The following is a 22,793-nucleotide window of genomic DNA, read 5'->3' as shown; positions in this document are numbered from 1 at the left end:
AAGAATGTTTGTTAATTTTCAACATTTGGTTCAAGAATTTTGTTTTCTTCAATAATATTCTATTATAATAAAATTCTGAAAGAGTATCATTCTAACAAAAAATATTCTGACAGAATAAATCGGTAAATATTCAAATTGAATTAATTAAAAAATTCAGATTTTTTTAAATTAGGAGAATTAATCATCCCTAAAAATCCGAAAATTTCCTTTTATAAATGTAGTTTATTGTCCAAAATACCCTTTTGCTAAAAATTGTGTGATTATATGGTACATGTTACCCCATTGTAATATCATACACTCTCAAATCATGTCCATTGATTAATTTTATCCGTTGGTCCAGATCTGTGCATTCTGACACACAATACTTAGTAAAAACAAAATAACATAAGCATATATATATATATATATATATATATATATATATATATATATATATATATATATATATATAATCGGGTTGACGGATTGATCCACGAACCCAAATAGGTAACCCAACCCAACCCATGAAATAAACAAGTTGGCGGGTTGGCAGGTCAAAAATCTCAACTCAAACTTGTTTACTCTCATGTTAGGTCAGTATCGGATTACGGGTTGGATCGAGGATTGTCACCCCTAAAAATATGTATGTGTCTATGTGTATTTGAAACAAAACAAAAATGCATACCACCAAACATTCGTTGTTTTCCAACTAGGATTGATGGACATCTATGTATATAAATTGATAAATATAAATGATATACACTTTAATATATATATATATATATATATATATATATATATATATATATATATATATATATATATATATATATATATATATATATAGGGAATGGTTCAAATGAGAACCACAAAAGATTAAGAACCCTAAGAATCTCATTTAATAACTAAATATATATTGTGAATATTATCAAGTTTGTTAAAATCCTGATTTTTGGCTTTTTGGTAAGAAAATGGCAAAATCATAATTTTTTTTAGTCTAATACTTCTGTGCATGCATTCATTTATATTTTACCACAAAACTTTTATAAAATACAACTTTATACAGTCCATTTATGTGACATCTTCATTTTCACGGCCAGAAAAGACCGATTTTGTTTATGCTTTATAAAAATCAGAGTTCTTCTTTTAATAAAAATGTTGCGGAATTTATTCCCAGAAAAACATGATAAATACGTTATTAAAACATTTTCGAAGAAACGTATTTTATTCATTTCAAAACATTTGGGAAGTCATCGTTAATACAGAAACATGAGCATAAACAGAACTTACATTTATTTACACTAGTGATCTACATCTCTTTAAATCTTTCAGTGTAATGTGACTTCATATCAACACCTATGATATAAATAAACTGAGTGGGTCAGGTTGGGAAACCTGGTGAGTACATAGGCTTTTCAACCCACAATAATATAATTATTATGTTTAAACGTCAAACAATCAACCCAATTACCCATCCCCATTATCTTCTTTACTCTTAAGGATTTATCCTAAGAGTCATTTATCCTGCATTCGTTTATTCTGAAGTCCCTTACTTCCAGGGTTATAGAATTGGCACTAAATCCATAGCTGCTAATGTTCGTTCGTAAAGCACTAATTCCATAGCTGCTATAGTCTATTCATCAGGTACTAAATCCATAGCTACCAGTGTTTATCTAATAGGTACTACGTCCATAGCTACCAATTCCTAACATGTACTAAGTCCATAGCTACCAGTTTCTAACAGGTACTAAGTCCATAGCTACCAGTGTTTGTCCAATAGGCACTAAGTCCATAGTTGCCGATGTTTATTAGGCACTAAGTCTAGAGCTGCCAATGTTTACTCACATCATCTTTTATCTCTCATCATTCATCTGCCCATTTCATACCCAACATATTCGTATATATAAAATACGTATACAGTTTAAATTATTTAAAACATGTATAAAACGTTCATACAACATAGACAGCAAGTATTCATATAATATGCACACATAGCACATAGTTTATATAAAATACTTCATATCTATGTGTAAGATAAAAGGGACTATGCACTCACCTGATAGGTGGTGACTTAGCACTCGAACAACGCTTCGATACTCTCAAAACAATTTCCTTCGATAAAACCTCGTATCAACACCACTAGGGTTTTGTAGCACCTGGTTCCTGGTACGTAAAATTTTATCTAAGTCTTTGTCATTTTAGCCTTGGACTCGGCGAGTTGTGGGTCTGACTCGCCGAGTAGGGACGTGGTGCGGGGGTACGTTTAAGTTGGCGACTTGGCGAGTCCACATTCTGGACTCGGCGAGTCACCGCTGTTTGATGAAATCCTAAATTTCAAGGGTTTGCACCCTATTTAAACCCTCATTTCCGCCCCAACCTCGCCCCCATTCACCCTCAGAGCCCCCAACATCGTCTTTGCCCTTTTCCTTGAGAGATTGAAGTGTTTTGGGTGTGTTCTTGAAGTTTTTGAGGAGAACGAAGAGTAGATCAAGAAGAGGAGAAGGAGGCCAAGCATTTTTGTGACATCTCAACGTTTTCCTTGAGGTATAGCTCGTTTCCCCTCTGTTTTCAAGCTTGTAGTCCCTAATAGCTTCATGAAATTCCTTCTTGAGCCATTTTCCAAGCTTGTTTGTGCTTTGTGGGTTGTAATAAGATGTTAGCCTTTAGATCTAGGCATGATTTAGTCCCTGGAGCTTGGATCTACTGCCTTTATGGAGTCATATTGCATGAAAGTCCTAGATCTACCCCTTTTGGTGCACTTTGAGCCCTAAAACCTTCATTGGTGATTATTTACACGTAAAGTTCGAAACTTTACATGTAAACCAGGCCCTAGGAACCAAAATCTATGAATGGAATGGATTGGATTCAAGCAAAATCGTGTGTATAGTTTTTGCATGAGGTAGACTCGGTGAGTCGTTCATCTGACTCGGCGAGTCGGGTCGCGAGTCCCCAGGTTGTTTCCTTTTTTTGTGTTTGCGAGTTAGAGTGGTGAGTCATAGGGTATGACTCAATGAGTTGGAAGCCAGACTCACTCATGAAGTCACTCGGCGAGTCAATGCCATGACTTGGCGAGTTCATGGCAATCTTCTTATCTCAAGAACAACTCGACGAGTTGTTCATACAACTCGGCGAGTCACAGCTTAGAGTGTTCTTCGGATGAAGGCGAACTCGGCGAGTTGTTCATACAACTCGGCGAGTAGGATTAAGGACTATTGGACTTGGGTATAGAGAAAGGGACTCGGCGAGTTGGCAAGCCAACTCGGCGAGTCTGGTCAACTGGCAGTTGACTGTGACTTGACTCATGACTTGTTAAGGGTAAATGGATAATTTACCCTGAGGGCGGTTAGCCGTATTTGACTAAGTGTTTGGTGGGAATTACAGTCAGAAGATTTCCGAAGTAGCAGCAGCAGCAGACAGACCATTCCCACACATATCAGCAGCTACTACGAGGTGAGTTACCTTCCAGTAGCAGTAGCTCTAAGGCCACAATGTCGGCCCACCAGTAGGAGATGTATGATAGATGATTGTCTTTGTGATATCATCTAGGTTTGCTACCACCTGATATGTTATATGCTAGCATGATATGTTGTATGTGTTAGTAGTAGATGTGACAACCCGATATTTCAACTCTTTGTAATGGCCTAATAGGTCAAGTATTGTAAACATTTTTGAGTTAATAAAATTAACTTTGATAATAAAATGTCCAAAAAGTTTCTATTTAAATTCTTCTATGTTTAAATATCATTAAACCATGATCGTACGTAAAAAGAACGCCCAAATCCGACTTCGTATATTGAAGTTATGATTTTTCCAAGTTCAGCTTAGCAACAGACAGCTAAACACTCGAAACGGAGATCGAGCGACATTTGGCCGGAATGACCTAAACGAGAATCGAAGGTCTCGGCAATGGTATTTCAACGGTAAAAAGTCTGGCAAAAACCGACGTCAGATAAAGAAGTTATGAATTTTTAAAGAAATTCCTTAATCACGTCATTTTAATAAATAAATAATAAAAATAATTTCGGAATTTGCCAACGGAATCTAAACGAAAGTTGTAGATCGTAGTCTCACCTTCGCGGGGATATAAAGAACGTCGAAAACGGAGTTCGTATGAAGGAGATATGAATTTTTGAAGTTTGATAAATAATTTATATATAATTTTTATTCAAAATTCGGTATTATCCGAAGAGGAGTCAGCCTAGGGCCGAGGTACGCACCGCGTACCCTCGTACGCCCCGCGTACTCGAGGGCACGGCCTCGGATCGTCCACGTCGCCCTATGCGAAGCTACCCGACCCGCTGTCCCATCCGACCCGCCCCATCCGAAATACGTAAGCGATGACGTACGGGTACGCGCTGCGTACGCCCGTACGCCCCGCGTTCGGAGGCGGTTCAGCACCCCTATAAAAGGGATGCGAGCCTTTCCGAAAAATTTGTTCATTTTCTCTCTTTCTCTCACGATCTTGCCTCGATTTCCGTGCCCGTTCAAACCCGAAGCTCTGGTCTTTTTGCTCAAGTCCCGAGGGTCGATTTTACTCCCGAGATTCCCGAGAATCCCGAGAAAAATCCGTTTCCCGAGACGAAACTCTGCCCGGTTTTCGATCTCGCTATCTTCAAGCTTCCAAGTGAGTTCATACCCCTTTATTCAACCTTTGAAATGCTTTTAAATGTTTTAAATACTTTATAGGGGGAATACAAGTTAAACACTTATAGTTATTGCTTCGATCACATGTGATTGCATTAATCACATGTGATTAATAACTAGGAAACCAATGATTTTATCACTGTTCAAACTGTTTTACTTCAAAATGTTTTACAAACTCTTTTACTTATCAAATGCTTTATTGTAAACTTTGTTTTACTACCTATAAATTTGCATGCCCATATATGTATAGCTGTATAAATAATGTTTAAAGGGCTTAGGAAAGCCACCTGTCCTATTTCCTTTTCCTTGATTTGGATGTGGTCTGGTGGAATTTCGGGTGACCATCCGAGGGTCGTTTCAATATTAGTTATATATCATATATACATGTATAGACATAAAAGTACTTCCATATTCATACTTATCAGCACATCATTAGTAAGTTACCATCGGGGTAACACGGGATCATACTACTACAATTTCTAGATCAACGAGTCAGTTCATTCAGGAGTCAATACTTATTACTAAGAGAACATATACAACGATACTAGAACAAGTAACATTATATTGCATATACACGAATACGTTAACAATTGTGATCCATTGTATGGGAGCATGTCTTAATTGACATGACCCGAGTTGTAGCCAGGGTCTCTTGGAGGGAGAGCGTGAGTTTGCGTATAGATCTATACTGGATTGACTATCCTACACCTCGCTGCTAGCTACAGTGGGACCGACAGGTCTGCGGGTGCCAAACGTCATACCTTATTTTTCGACTATACGTTGTCGATGTTACCAGTCGATAGTATGGTGCAATTTATCACATGATACCTTAATATAAACCCGGTTTAAGGTAGTTAGTACAGTAGTAGTTCATATAAAACAAAACTACAGTACTACAATAATTTACCCATTACATTTTGGTGATAACCTCACTTAAACTTTAATGTACAAACTATATTTTGTTAAATGATAGTTACACTTGGGAAATTACACACTTTTACATCAAACGAGCATACAAAACAGTTAAGCCTTGGTAGAGGGCTACTTTAACAGAAAATATAGGTTTTTCTGAGAGATTCAAACTTTTACAAACACTTACATACATTTACAACTCATACTTGCGACAGGTTCAAACGTTTTGATAACAAACCTCGACACTAAAATACTTATGAATTCACCAGCTTAATGCTGATAAACTCTTTCAAAATAACTTGTATTCTCAGGTCATCAGTAGTCAGGTACCGATGCTAGCTTTTGAGAAGATGGAGCGCATTCAAGACTCATCATACTATTTTGATTTAAATTGTATTTGTTGTGTCTAAAACTGTACGGAACACGCTTGTATTAAAATTATATATATTTAATGCAATGGATGATGTTGTTTGCTTATTTACATTTACTGTGTTGTGATACTTTACATGACGTCCTCCGCCCCAGAACGTTTCCGCCATTCTTGGTTTTGGGGTGTGACAGATTGGTATCAGAGCATTGTTTATAGTGAAGCAAGTATATCAACCCATAAAAGATATACTAAACTATAAACCCGTTTGGGATTAAAACACTCTGACCAAGAGTCTATACTTTAAATACTAAAATAGTTAATTAAGTATACTAGTCTGCATTCATACTAAAACCAGTGTCACAACGACAAGAACAAGAGTATTACGATTGTTAAATATCACAGGTAAGCTAGGGGATGTATGGTCATTCCTAGGAATGGCATAGCCTGATCAACTATGTTGGTCCGAGGAGTGATTAGCATATGCCCTAGAATAGTTGTGATGTGTTAACAAGTCCAAAAACTTACCAACAATGCCACAAAAAGATCAGTGGAACTTAAACTTAAAATACTATAGGTGTATTTTGTGCTATTAACTACATACATACTATATCTTTATACCTCTCTTCTCGCGTAGATTTAAATGGCTGGATTCCATCACGATGACCCGTACTTTCCAAATGAAGGCAACATAGGAATGCTCGAAGCAGAGTCTGACGATGAACACCAAATTCCGTTGGATGATCATCAAGCTGAAGGCTTCTCAGATGGATCAGACTCTGAGCCTGAAATCAACAACCTACCGCTCGTAGGTCAACCCCCGAACAACAACCCTCGACCAGCTTTTCCAGGTCCTACTCCCTTATGGGCAAACAACTTGAATCGTTGGAGTGATGAACAGGGTCAACCCTTACCATACTTTGGGGACCGAAGCTTTTACAACGTCAGCAATGGTGGCTCTGCTGACCGAGCCCTGCCCGTCATTATCCGCAGAATAGCTCGTAATGTCGAGCAAGGTAGAGCAGCCATCGACCGGGTCATGGAGATTGATGCCAACTCAGGTGTCAACACAGTCCGCATCCGCCGTCTTGAAGAAGACATGGAACGGGCCCGGAGAACCAATGAAACCCTACAGCAACATCTGGTTGCCTCTCAAGCTGAAGTCATGGAACTCCGAGCTCGTCAAAATGCTCATGAGCAACACCTTCAAGAGGTGGTCCGTCAAATGAGAGACCTTAGGGTTCTCCCGAGGAATATTCATCGCCGTTAGATGATGTCGAGTACATCATTATCTTTAGGGTTAAGGATTAGCCTTTAACATCTGTGCTCTCAGTAGCACTTGTCTGTAAAATATTCCTAACTTTCAGTACTCTAATTAGGAATCTAAGAACTGTCAAACTTTTCTATATGGTATGATGTAAGACCTACTGTTAGGTCAATTTTTCCTTGAACTTATTACACCAGTAATACCAGTATTATTGAAATCTATCTAAATTGTGGGAAAAATCTATACACTTGTGTTTTCCTACTAATATTTCTTGTTGTGATTTCAAACACTCATTCAACTGTTGGGTTATGGTTAGTTAGTCCATGTATCACTCTCACGTTGCTTAAAAAATGATTCTTACCATTTTTCTTACCTTTATAAACTTATAGCTGAAAGATGCCTCCTCGCAAATCTCCCAGGAATAATACTGCACCACCACCTCCTCCACCTCCGGTCATCGATACTGCAGCCCTAAATGCTGTCGTAGCTGCAGCAGTGGCAACTACCATGGCTCAGTATCACTCTTCTGATGCCAGCAGAGGTGGAACCCCTGTGGAATCAATCCCGGTTGAAACCCCTGTGCGCTCGAGAGAGTGCTCTTACAAGGATTTCACCAACTGCAAGCCGAAGTCCTTTCATGGGACCGGCGGAGTCATTGCCCTCTCGCAATGGTTCGAGAAGACTGAAGCGGTCTTCGAAATATGTTCATGCCCTGCTGCGAGCAAAGTGAAATATGCTGCATGCACCTTTGAAGGAAAGGCCCTGACGTGGTGGAACGGCCACATTAAATCTCTAACTCTTGTCGTAGCCAACGACATAGGCTGGGAAACGATGAAAGACCTCATGATTGAGGAATACTGCCCGAGGGGCGAGATTCAGAAACTAGAGCAGGAGCTTTGGAGCCTGACCATGAAGGGCACCAACATTGCCGCTTACACCGCCAGATTCAGCGAACTGGTGGCCCTCTGCCCTAATATGGTTCCCACTGAAGGGAAAAAGATCGAAAGATACATATGGGGGCTTGTGCCTCCGTATCAGGGGAATGTTCTAGCATCAAACCCCGCTACCTTCGACAGTGCCAAACGATTGGCACAACGACTCATTGACCATGGAGTCAAAACCCCTGTAACCACAACCACCCTAGCCATCCCGGAACTCTCCAAACCCACTGATACTAAGCGGAAATTCTGGGATGAAAAGAAGAAGCAACAGGCTGCCAAAAAGCAGCAAATTGTGGCAATACATGCCGCAATAACCCCTGCTGCTGCTACTACTACTCCGGTGGGTGGGTACGCTGGAAGTTCGCCCAAGTGCAACAAATGCAACTACCACCACAATGGCCCCTGCCATGAAATGTGGTGCTCTAACTGCCACAGGAGAGGACACACAGTCCGACTCTGTAAATCTCCGGCGAGACCGATCGCCCAAGTCCCCGGCTCTGGCGCGAGCCCGACCTGCTATGGATGTGGCGAAACAGGCCACTATAAGAGGGACTGCCCCAAGGCGAAAAATGCTGGCGGAGCAGGGAGGGTACTAGCGATAGGCCACGGGGAAGCAGTTGCTGACCCGATAGTGGTGACTGGTACGTTCCTCCTCGATGACTCCTATGCATGCATTCTATTCGATAGTGGAGCGGAGCGAAGCTTCGTAAACCATAAATTTACTCGCATGCTTAATCAACCACCGCATGCACTCAAAGAACTATTCACAGTAGAAATGGCTAATGGAAAAATTGAAAGTACGAGTAGCATATACTTAGGTTGTACCCTAACTCTAGATAACCATTCATTCCCAATCGACCTCATGCCAGTCTCAATAAAAAGTTTCGACGTTATCATTGGCATGGATTGGTTAAGCCTTCACCGCGCTGACATCATGTGCTACAAGAAAGTAGTCCGTCTAAACCTTCCGTCTAACGAAACTCTTATAGTCTATGGCAACAAACCCGGTGCAAGTCTTCGCATCATATCAAGTATTCAAGCACAGAAGTATCTGCGTAAGGAATACCATGCATTCCTTGCTCACGTCGTCGACACGAGCCTCAAAACGAAAGAACTAAAGAACATCCCTGTAGTGAGCGACTTCCCCTACATTTTCCCAGAAGAACTACCCGGGTTACCTCCGCAACGACAGGTCGAGTTCAGAATTGACTTAGTCCCAGGAGCTACCCCAGTAGCCAAGTCGCCCTACCGCTTAGCACCAGCTGAGATGCAGGAACTCTCTGGTCAACTTAACGAACTGCTCAGCAAGGGCTTCATAAGACCAAGCTTCTCACCTTGGGGAGCATTGGTCTTGTTCGTTAAGAAGAAAGACGGATCATTCCGTATGTGTATTGACTACAGAGAACTCAACAAACTAACGGTCAAGAATCGTTACCCTTTGCCTCGCATAGATGATCTATTCGACCAACTGCAAGGGGCGAACTATTTTTCTAAGATTGATCTGAGATCCGGATATCACCAGTTACGAGTGCTAGAGGAGGATGTGCCGAAGACAGCCTTCCGAACTCGTTACGGACATTACGAGTTCGTGGTGATGCCATTCGGATTGACCAATGCGCTCGCAGTCTTCATGGATCTGATGAATAGAGTATGCCGACCTTATTTGGATCAGTTCGTCATCGTTTTCATTGACGACATCCTGATCTACTCCCGAAGTAAGACAGAGCATGGTGATCACCTGCGACAAGTTCTAGAGACATTACGAAAAGAGAAGCTTTATGCGAAGTTCAAGAAATGTGAATTTTGGATCCGGAGAGTCGAATTCTTAGGACACGTGGTAAGCGAAGAGGGAATCCACGTGGACCCATCCAAAATTAAAGCCATTGAGAACTGGTCAGCACCTAAGATGCCGACAGAAATTCGTCAATTTCTAGGTCTTGCTGGCTACTACCGCAGATTCATTCAGAACTTCTCCCGAATAGCGAAACCTCTTACGACCCTAACCCAGAAAGGCGTGGCCTTTGACTCGGAAGAGAAACAAGAAAGAGCATTCCAAACGCTCAAACGAGCCTTGTGCACCGCACCAATGCTATCCCTTCCCGAAGGAATAGAAGACTTCGTAGTCTATTGCGATGCATCGAATCAAGGGCTCGGATGTGTCCTGATGCAGCGAGGTAAGGTCATCGCCTACGCCTCGAGGCAGTTGAAGACACACGAGGTTAACTACACGACCCACGATCTTGAACTAGGAGCAGTGGTGTTTGCTCTGAAGATCTTGAGACATTACTTGTATGGAACGAAGAGCACTATCTTTACCGACCACAAGAGTTTACAACACATTTTCGATCAAAAGGAGCTCAACATGAGACAACGACGGTGGGTCGAGCTACTCAGTGATTACGAATGCGATATTCGTTATCATCCGGGTAAAGCCAACGTAGTAGCAGACGCCCTAAGTCGGAAGGAATATTCTGGTCGCAAAATCAAGTCATTGTCAATAACGATCCATTCACACTTGTCTAATCAAATTCAGGCGGCCCAACTTGAAGCCATGAAACCTGAAAAGGTGACAAGTGAATCCCTCAGAGGAATGGACAAGAATTTAGAAGCCAAGGGTGACAGAGCCTTATATTTCATGGATCGGATCTGGACACCGAAACACGGTGGTTTCCGAGACTTGGTCATGACCGAGGCGCACAACACTCGGTATTCCGTCCACCCAGGTTCAGATAAGATGTATCTGGATCTTAAAAAGCTATACTGGTGGCCTAATATGAAAGCAGAGATTCCTACCTTCGTGAGTAAATGCCTTACTTGCGCAAAGGTTAAGGTCGAGTACCAGAAGCCCTCTGGTTTATTACAACAACCAGAGATCCCAGAATGGAAGTGGGAGCGGATCACTATGGATTTCATAACCAAGTTGCCCAAGACAGTGGGTGGACTTGATACCATATGGGTCATCGTCGATAGATTGACCAAGTCTACACATTTCCTACCTATCAAAGAAACCGACAAGATGGAGAAATTGACTAGGACATACATTAGGGAAATCGTACGGCTACATGGTGTGCCTATATCCATTATCTCCAATAGAGATAGTAGGTTCACCTCAAGATTCTGGCAATCACTGCAACATTCCCTAGGAACAAGGCTGGACATGAGCACAGCCTACCATCCGCAGACCAACGGACAGAGTGAGAGGACCATCCAAACTCTGGAAGATATGTTGCGAGCATGCGTGATTGACTTTGGGAAGGCATGGGATACTCATTTACCCCTTGTCGAGTTTTCCTATAATAACAGTTATCACACGAGCATCAAGGTTGCTCCATTTGAAGCTCTCTACGGCCGAAAGTGCAGATCCCCTCTGTGCTGGGCTGAAGTGGGTGATACCCAATTAGCCAGGGGCCAAGCTTCCGGCAGTACTCTCACCGGTCCGGAGATCATTCGGGAAACGACAGAGAAAATCGTTCAAATCCGTGAACGATTGAAAGCCTCTAGAGACCGACAGAAGAGCTACGCAGATAAACGAAGGAAACCTTTGGAATTTCAGGTGGCAGACCGAGTCCTTCTCAAAGTCTCACCCTGGAAGGGCTTGATACGCTTCGGCAAGCGTGGGAAGCTTAATCCGAGGTACATAGGGCCTTTCGAAATTCTTGCAAGAGTCGGCCCCGTAGCTTACAAACTCGATCTACCAGGCGCACTTTGTAACGTACATTCTACATTCCACGTATCTAACTTGAAAAAGTGTCTATCCGACGAGACTCTCGTAATCCCACTCGACGAGATCGAGATCAACGAGAGCCTCAATTTTGTGGAAGAACCAGTAGAAATCATGGACCGAGAGGTCAAGCAAACAAAACAAAGTCGCATACCCATCGTGAAGGTTCGCTGGAACGCTAAGCGGGGACCTCAATTCACATGGGAACGTGAAGATTAGATGCAATGCAAGTACCCACATCTGTTTCCCTAATCCACGAGTGTTCTCTTACTTTGAATTTCGGGACGAAATTCCCTCTAACGGGGGGATGATATGACAACCCGATATTTCAACTCTTTGTAATGGCCTAATAGGTCAAGTATTGTAAACATTTTTGAGTTAATAAAATTAACTTTGATAATAAAATGTCCAAAAAGTTTCTATTTAAATTCTTCTATGTTTAAATATCATTAAACCATGATCGTACGTAAAAAGAACGCCCAAATCCGACTTCGTATATTGAAGTTATGATTTTTCCAAGTTCAGCTTAGCAACAGACAGCTAAAAACTCGAAACGGAGATCGAGCGACATTTGGCCGGAATGACCTAAACGAGAATCGAAGGTCTCGGCAATGGTATTTCAACGGTAAAAAGTCTGGCAAAAACCGACGTCAGATAAAGAAGATATGAATTTTTAAAGAAATTCCTTAATCACGTCATTTTAATAAATAAATAATAAAAATAATTTCGGAATTTGCCAATGGAATCTAAACGAAAGTTGTAGATCGTAGTCTCACCTTCGCGGGGATATAAAGAACGTCGAAAACGGAGTTCGTATGAAGGAGATATGAATTTTTGAAGTTTGATAAATAATTTATATATAATTTTTATTCAAAATTCGGTATTATCCGAAGAGGAGTCAGCCTAGGGCCGAGGTACGCACCGCGTACCCTCGTACGCCCCGCGTACTCGAGGGCACGGCCTCGGATCGTCCACGTCGCCCTATGCGAAGCTACCCGACCCGCTGTCCCATCCGACCCGCCCCATCCGAAATACGTAAGCGATGACGTACGGGTACGCGCTGCGTACGCCCGTACGCCCCGCGTTCGGAGGCGGTTCAGCACCCCTATAAAAGGGATGCGAGCCTTTCCGAAAAATTTGTTCATTTTCTCTCTTTCTCTCACGATCTTGCCTCGATTTCCGTGCCCGTTCAAACCCGAAGCTCTGGTCTTTTTGCTCAAGTCCCGAGGGTCGATTTTACTCCCGAGATTCCCGAGAATCCCGAGAAAAATCCGTTTCCCGAGACGAAACTCTGCCCGGTTTTCGATCTCGCTATCTTCAAGCTTCCAAGTGAGTTCATACCCCTTTATTCAACCTTTGAAATGCTTTTAAATGTTTTAAATACTTTATAGGGGGAATACAAGTTAAACACTTATAGTTATTGCTTCGATCACATGTGATTGCATTAATCACATGTGATTAATAACTAGGAAACCAATGATTTTATCACTGTTCAAACTGTTTTACTTCAAAATGTTTTACAAACTCTTTTACTTATCAAATGCTTTATTGTAAACTTTGTTTTACTACCTATAAATTTGCATGCCCATATATGTATACCCCTCCTATTTCCTTTTCCTCGATTTGGATGTGGTCTGGTGGAATTTCGGGTGACCATCCGAGGGTCGTTTCAATATTAGTTATATATCATATATACATGTATAGACATAAAAGTACTTCCATATTCATACTTATCAGCACATCATTAGTAAGTTACCATCGGGGTAACACGGGATCATACTACTACAATTTCTAGATCAACGAGTCAGTTCATTCAGGAGTCAATACTTATTACTAAGAGAACATATACAACGATACTAGAACAAGTAACATTATATTGCATATACACGAATACGTTAACAATTGTGATCCACTGTATGGGAGCATGTCTTAATTGACATGACCTGAGTTGTAGCCAGGGTCTCTTGGAGGGAGAGCGTGAGTTTGCGTATAGATCTATACTGGATTGACTATCCTACACCTCGCTGCTAGCTACAGTGGGACCGACAGGTCTGCGGGTGCCAAACGTCATACCTTATTTTTCGACTATACGTTGTCGATGTTACCAGTCGATAGTATGGTGCAATTTATCACATGATACCTTAATATAAACCCGGTTTAAGGTAGTTAGTACAGTAGTAGTTCATATAAAACAAAACTACAGTACTACAATAATTTACCCATTACATTTTGGTGATAACCTCACTTAAACTTTAATGTACAAACTATATTTTGTTAAATGATAGTTACACTTGGGAAATTACACACTTTTACATCAAACGAGCATACAAAACAGTTAAGCCTTGGTAGAGGGCTACTTTAACAGAAAATATAGGTTTTTCTGAGAGATTCAAACTTTTACAAACACTTACATACATTTACAACTCATACTTGCGACAGGTTCAAACGTTTTGATAACAAACCTCGACACTAAAATACTTATGAATTCACCAGCTTAATGCTGATAAACTCTTTCAAAATAACTTGTATTCTCAGGTTATCAGTAGTCAGGTACCGATGCTAGCTTTTGAGAAGATGGAGCGCATTCAAGACTCATCATACTATTTTGATTTAAATTGTATTTTTGGTGTCTAAAACTGTACGGAACACGCTTGTATTAAAATTATATATATTTAATGCAATGGATGATGTTGTTTGCTTATTTACATTTACTGTGTTGTGATACTTTACATGACGTCCTCCGCCCCAGAACATTTCCGCCATTCTTGGTTTTGGGGTGTGACAGTAGAGTTCGGTTGTTAGGACCGAAGGGTAGTCAGAAACCCCAAATACGTCTGACAGTATATGATGATATGTTTGCATGTTGGCTTTTTACGTTATATGCGATAGAGGTAATAGGAGGGGACTAGTCCCCGAGTTCGGTTGCTAGGACCGAAGGGTAGTTCAGGCACCCCAGATATGTTTGATAATATGTTATGTTATGATATATGTGATAGTAGCAGTAGGGGTGAAATAGTCCCCGAGGTTCGGTCGTTAGGACCAAAGGGTAGTCAGCACCCCAGAATGGCTTGACATGGGTAGTCAGCACCCAGAACGGCTTGAAACGGGTAGGTCGGCACCCCAGAATGGCCGTACCGGGTAGGTCGAGCACCCCAGAAATGCCTGGCAATATGTATGATATGTGATTGTATGGTATGCGGTATGATGGGGGAACTCACTAAGCTTCGTGCTTACAGTTTTCAGTTTTGGTTTCAGGTACCTCTTCTTCAAAGGGGAAAGAGCTGGCACGGTAGCGGTCCATCACACACATGCTTCGTATTCCGCATCATGAGATCTTCCTGGGGATTTGTACTCTGACATTATTATGTTTTTATGAAATGTTTTCCAGACACGTGATATCTTTATAAAATGTTATGATCAGTAAACGTTTTAATTCGAATGTTTTGCTAAATACATGTTTTCAAAAATGAAATTTTTGGCTCGTATTTTTGGGGTGTTACAGGTTTAGTCTAACGATAACCGTGACAAATTAATAGTCTAACTATTATTATTATCATATAAGTGTTAAATAACACTCAATATAATTTATAATAATAGCCCAAATAATTATTTTAAGGACCTAGTAACATTCCTATAATTATTTGAAAGCTATATTAAAAGTTGCGTAAGTATAGCACACTTACAACGAATTTTATCGAAAACCGGAACTTTATTTGGAGCAGCGTTTCGAAACCGAAAGACCCTTTTTCTACGGACTCCGGGAGCCTCGGGACTTCCTTAGGGTGCTAGGGGTTTTATCTAGGGTTTAGGGGCTCAAAATAGGCTAGAGAGATAAACAAATTAGAGAGAGAAAGGATTTTGGTGTGAAAAATGCGGGCAGCCTCGACCTCCTTTTATAGCTGCGAGGGTCTTCACTACGTGGGGCGTAGATCTGAAGTACGCAGCGCGTACTTCCGAAGCCATACCGACGTGTCGATGATCTGCTGGGGCGATGTGGGCGAAGCTGGACCGAGGAGGGGTTCACGTATGCGGCGCGTTCCAAGCTCGGACACTGGGCGTAATGCGAGGGTGATGTGTCCTTCATCCGAAGTGAGACCGTGCTCAGCAAGCGACGCCTGAGATTTGGCCACGTCATCGCATCTAGCAACAGCTTTGCAAATTCAAGTTTAATCTTTAAAAATTTGTAACTTTCTCATACGAACTCCATTTTTGACGTTCTTTATATCCACGCGAAGGTGGGAACGTACTCTACAACTTTCGTTTAGACTTTATTGGCTAATTTTGACTCGATTTTAAATTTTATATTATTAACAGGACGGGACAGGATTGGTCCGTTAAATCCTCATAACTTCTTCATCCGACGTCCGTTTTCGCCCATCTTTTTCTCGTTACGCTACTTTTAACGAGATATTTGATTCTCATTTAGGTCGTGTCGGCTAAAAACCACTCGATCTAACATTCGAATTTCAGGTTGTACACTACTAATCCGAAACTTCGAAAAATCATAACTTCTTCATACGAAGTTAGATTTAGGCGTTCTTTTTATCGATGTTCTTAGTTTAACATATTCTACGACTTTCGTTTAGATTGCTAAGGCTAAATCTCGCTCTATCGTAAATTCACTATTTACGCTTCCCGGTATCATGCCGTTTCCGTCGCGAAACTTCAACGGGTCATAACTTCTTCGTTATAACTCGGATTTCGGCGTTCTTTATATGTATGAAAACCTTGAGACATATTCTACAACTTGGTTAAGATTATTTATTCTAAATAATCATTTGTCGAAAAGTCATTTTCGACACTTATTGCCTCTAAATTGACTAGCCCGGATCTGCGGGCGTTACAATTTACAGTTTAATACATAAAATTCACAACTTAACAGAACTTATTTTACACTATTCTCAAATTCATAGAAATCAAACCCAAACTTTACCGCCACCAAATGCCGCCACCAACAAACCTGCGCCAACATTGCAACAGCTTTTTCTTCCAAATGAGATCTGCATATAAAGTCAGACAATGACATGTTAAATACTACATTCATAGTTTAATAAACTGGTTTATTCATCCATTTTGAATTTAATGCAAAATAATTATAAAAACTAAGGCATTCTTACATACTTATATAACATTAAAAATAAATATATTTACAACAAATTAATACAAATTTTTTTTTACATAAATCATTCATATTATATTACAAAAATTATTAAAAAAATCACAGCAACATGTAGTCAATTCATCATTTAATATACTCAATTATCGTTTAATATATAAAATTTAAATCTTAATATAAAAAATTAAAACTTTAATATATAAAAATATCATATTCTTAACTTAAAACATACATTTCTACATTTAGATCTAACGGTTGGTGTTTTTCAAAATTTAATGTACATAATATTCACAATTTAAATTTTATATAATTTTGTTAAAATTAGAGAAAATCATATAAATGTATAATGATTCTTTCTTCTCATATTTCAGAAGCAAATACAAAATTCATAAAAATTTCAAATCTTAATACAGTCAATTCACAGCTTAATACAATAATTTCACAGTTTAATACATAAAATGCACAGCTTAATACAGTAATTCATAGTTTAATCCACAAAAAATATATATGCACGGCTATATTTTTTTAACTTAATACTAACAGTTATATGTTCATACCTAGAGGCATTTTTATCTATTAAATTGTGAATTTATTATACTAAGCTGTAAACAAATTTACAGCTTAACACAGCAAATTCACAGTTTAATATAATATATTCACAACTTATTTACAAGTATAATATCATATTTTAGTGTATGAAAAACTCATTTATATTTTAATACATACATAAGTTATCTCATACTTCATAAGCAAACATCAAAAGAAAAATATATACGTGAATCATAAAAAAAGGATAACTTATCTTAAATCAATGAAGATGATGAGTGAGAAATAGAAAATATCATTACTCTTCCACTATCGCCACCATTAACACTGCCAAGTACCAGTCTACCATTCGTTGCCATCAACCATCGTCACCACAAAGATCAATGTCAACACCAACAACATCATTCCCTAAAAAATCAGAAAAGGATTAAAAAAACAAAATTATGAATTTAATATATTAAGCTGTCAATAAAATTCACATATTAATACAAAAAAAATTCACAGTTTAATACAATACATTCAAAGCTCATTTACAAGTATAATCTCATATATCATTCACAATTAATACATACATAAATTATCTCATATTTCAAAAGCAAACATCCGAGGAATAACATATACATGAATCATAAAAGTGGATAATTTATCTGAAATCATCGAAGAAGATGAGTGAGAAATGCAACATATCCTTACTCAACCATCGCTACCACCAACCACATCGCCAACATCCCTCAAAAATTAGATCTGGATAGAAAAATCAAATTCACATTTTAATAAAACATTTCAAACACTGATTCTCAACTTAATTCAATATGTTAGATACTAATTACTAATTGGTGCATAAAAAATACACATTCACAACTTAATAACTTACATATTCATAAATTATTACATAAAAACACATATTCACAGCTTAATGACTTTCTAAATTTTTTGTCATTTCATCAAACACCATGTGTGCACCATCACTAACTACCACATGCCGCTACCTACCACTTGTGCCACTGATGCAATCATCATTCAATCCAAATTAATTATAAAAACTGATATATTCTTACATATTTATACAACACAAAAAATAAATATATTTACAAGAAAATCAATATAAACATACTTACAAAAATCACTCATATTGTAACAATTTTTTTTTTTTTAAATTCACATCTTAAAAAGGTCAATTCACAGTTTTGTACACATAATTTCACAACTTAATATATAAATTTCACTGTTTAATATACAAAAATTATACATTCACTTAAAACTTATATTTATGCCTTAATATCTATAGGCTAGTGTTTCCTTCAAAGTTTATTTACCTAAATATTCGCAAATTAAATTTTGCATATTTTATTCAAAACTAGATAAAATTATATTTGTGTATAATGTTTTCAGTCTCATATTTTAGAAGCAAAAAAAATCATAAAAAATTAACAGCTTAATACAGTCAATGCCTTGCTTAATACATTTAATTCACAATTTAATACAACCAATTCACAGCTTAATAAAGTTAATTCAAAGTTTAATACACAAAACTCACAGCTTAATATAGTAAATTCACAGCTTAATGCACAAAAAATATACACTCAAAACCCAAATTCTCAACATAAACTTATAATTCAAGAATTTCATTCACAATTTAATAAAGTAGTTTAGGACTCTATTCACAACTTAAAAACATACTTGATTTGTTGAGCACACCTTGTCTGCACCACACAAATTTACAATTTAATAAAACATTTCAGGACTCTGATTTATAGCTTAATCAAACACCTTGTATGCTCTATAAAAAGATATTTAGATCAATTTAAAAAACTTATAAAAAATCATGTATTCCCAAATTAAAATCAATAAAAATTTATATATTCACAACATAAAACTTATATTTTCTTATTAATAATCAAGGTTCTAAAAAGTTCGCCATGGCTTCGCCATGGCGCACCACGACTCCAAGGCTTGCACCTACCGCCAAGCTTTGTCAAAACGCCGCATTAACTCATATATGTGTATAAAAATGCATACTAGTTAAAAATACATATAAAAATATTAATTATATAGAAATTGTCGCCTTAAGTCACGCCTTACAAACGTCATGACTCGACAAGGCTCGGAAAAGCTTCAGGCTTGACATTGCCGTCAAGTCACGCCTTACGTTATTTAGAACCTTGTTAATAATAGTTAAAACTAACATTAACACGGCTAAACAATTTATGAAACATTAAAAAATCACAAGTCACAACTTAAAAAAATAAAAAATAATAATAACAAAAATAACAAAAAAAAACTAAATTCACATTATTTGAGAAAACATCTACAAAATAACATATTTTAGATACAATTCGCATCATAGCAACAAAAAAACTTAAATTGTGAACAACAATTCTACTAAAATATTATAATGAATAAGAAAAGAAACTTGAATTCACAACTTAAAACTTATAAAAAAATTATTCATTTACAATTTAAAATTTATAATTTTTTATTAATAAAGTGAAAACTAACTTTAATAGAATCAAACAATAATTGAAACATTAAACCATTAAAACATCACAATTCACAGTTTAAAAAAAGTTAAATACACAATTTTTTTTTAAAACAACTTAAAAATTATATTTAGTTGTTTAATACATCACATTTCTCATTTTGGAGCAACTATAATTTAATGTCCAATATTAAGCCCATCATGGTTTTGTGTATGGGTTGTGGCATGAGACGCAACAAGTAAAAGAAATAAAAGCGCATCCATTTTCATTCTCATTATGCCGACAAGGCAACAACAGATAGGGGGATACAGCGTATTTTTGTGTCTTATCTTTCTTTCTTTGTTTGTTTTTTTTTCTTTTTTTAGAACATATATCATACTAATATCATTGATAATTTTATCATGATTTTAATGGTAGTAAAAACTTTAAATTAACAGCTTAACAAAATCAAAATAAAAAAATAATAAATAATACAAAAATCGTCATACTTGATCTGGTGATGTTTCACCGGAGATCAGAGAGAAGAGATAGATATGGAGAAAAGTTAGCGGTGTTTCACCAGAGCGACAGGGCAACAACGGTAGAGGAGGCTAACGGAGATTTTAGATCTAGTCACTTAATGTCACTGAAACTCATAGATTTGAAGACGTAAATACTAGATCTACAGACGAAAATCATAGATTTGCCACCGAAGATCTTAGATCTATCATCGGAGAACGTAGATCTGGACCGAAACACTTCAGATCTAAAAGCCTCATCACCTATAAAATAGATTGAAAGATATAGAGGCGGCAGATTTGGTGGTTTCACTGAAAATCAGAGAATAACATACGCAAATTTAGTGTTAGAAAGCATTGGAAGTGGTGCTTCATGTCAGATCTGATGCAAAAATGACCACTGTTGGTCGAAATTCAACAACAACAAGCAGGAGCGGTATTAGAACACATCAGCGAGAGTCACAACGACGATGGCAGTGTCGTCGGTCGCGGCGACGACGATGGCGGTGTCACCGGTGACGGCGACAACGGATGTGGGAGGTGGCTGTCGGTGGTAGAAGGAAGGAGGAAAAGATAGTTTCATATTTGCACTTTACCAAAAATGAGAAGTGTATCAAATCTACTTTCTAGATATGATATATTTGCTTATAAAACTAGGTTGGGAGTTGTCTTTATTTACAATAATGCTATTTATCTTTTTTAATAATTGATAAACAAAAATTCTATTTTATAAATATACATTTATTGATTCCTAATCTTTTTTGTTCTCATTTGAACCTTTACATATATATATATATATATATATATATATATATATATATATATATATATATATATATAGAGAGAGAGAGAGAGAGAGAGAGAGGTTCAAATGTTTTTGACAACTATTGTGTGCCTGTGTGCACCAATAAGAATTCAGGAAATAATTAATTATTAAATAAATCATTTAAGGGTATCATAGTAATCTTGGCATACTTAAATATGGTAGATAATTAATATGTTCTTTATTATTCCTTTAAATATGGGATGTAGTCAAAATCTAGTGAAAAAAAACCCTAGCCGATCACGTCTACAGCGATTTATCCTCCCTCTCGTTTTCTCAGCATTGGTCCCTGCTATTCAGCGGGGTTTCGGAGGTTTTGGGCTACCGTAGAAGGGGAGATGTGCTAGAGGTTTATCGATCATTCACGTATCAATAGCAGCAACGAATAGCGATTTTGTGAAGTGTTCGATCATGCTATTCTATTCTTTTCTATTATGTTAATCAGGTAAGTAGACGATTAATTGAATACTTGAGTTGAATTATCAGTTGGTAATTGAATGTCGAAATCAGAATTTCGGTTACTGAGTAACTGAGTTGAATTATCAGTTTGTAATTGAATATCAATTATCATTATCAGATACAGAAATCACTAATCAGAATTTCCATTATCACTTTCTAATTGAATACTTGAGTTATATTAAACAATTAGGGCGTGTTTGGCTCACCGATTCTAAAGGAATGTAGTGGAATTGGAATCTAAATTTCTCTAAAAATGGCGTTTTGATGAATAAAAGTGAAGGGAATGGAATTTCCAAAATTTCCATCAGATTCGGCATCCACGTGAATTGTTGTTAGAATATATTGATTTGAAGATTACATTTTGTTAGAGTAAATTACATTTTTTTAATGTTTACTATATTCTATCAAAATTTATACTTTGAAGACTACATTCTATTAGAATAAGTTACAATTTTTTAATGTTTGCTATATTCTATCAGAATTACAACCCACATTGCCAATTTAAAATATTGTATGCATTCTGCTAAAATTTAAAATGGCATATATATATTCTATCAGAATAATGGTAGTGCAGTAATGGTAATTGCACTTTAGAGTTAATGATTCTTTCAGAATTTGTGTTTGCCTTTTTTGTAATAGATTTCCTATGATATTTTTCCACAAAATGAGTAGGTTCAGTAAAGTCATTCTTAAAGAATACGATATTTTTTTAACCATTCTTAGTTTTTGTTGCATTTTTTTTATAGGAATTGATTGAAGAATGGTTTGAAGACATGATAGGAAATGCTTGAAGAATGAATCAAAGATTGATCACACTCACATTTTAAGAATCTTGTTATGTTTTAAAGAATTACACTTGTTATTCTTTCAGAATTTTGTTATTATTCAAGAATGTTCTTTGTATCACAATCATACAATGTAATTATTTGATATATTATTAGTGCAAAAAGACATGTATTCTTTATAAAATGTTAGTGTTGATAATATGTTCTATAATTCTTTAAGCATGTTAATATATATAAATATTGAATATAATCATAT

Source organism: Lactuca saligna, chromosome 5, assembly GCF_052625555.1.
Source record: "Lactuca saligna cultivar CGN05327 chromosome 5, ASM5262555v1, whole genome shotgun sequence".
Lineage (NCBI taxonomy): Eukaryota > Viridiplantae > Streptophyta > Magnoliopsida > Asterales > Asteraceae > Lactuca > Lactuca saligna.
The sequence above is the reverse complement of the archived record's forward strand: the minus strand, read 5'-3'. Positions refer to the sequence as shown.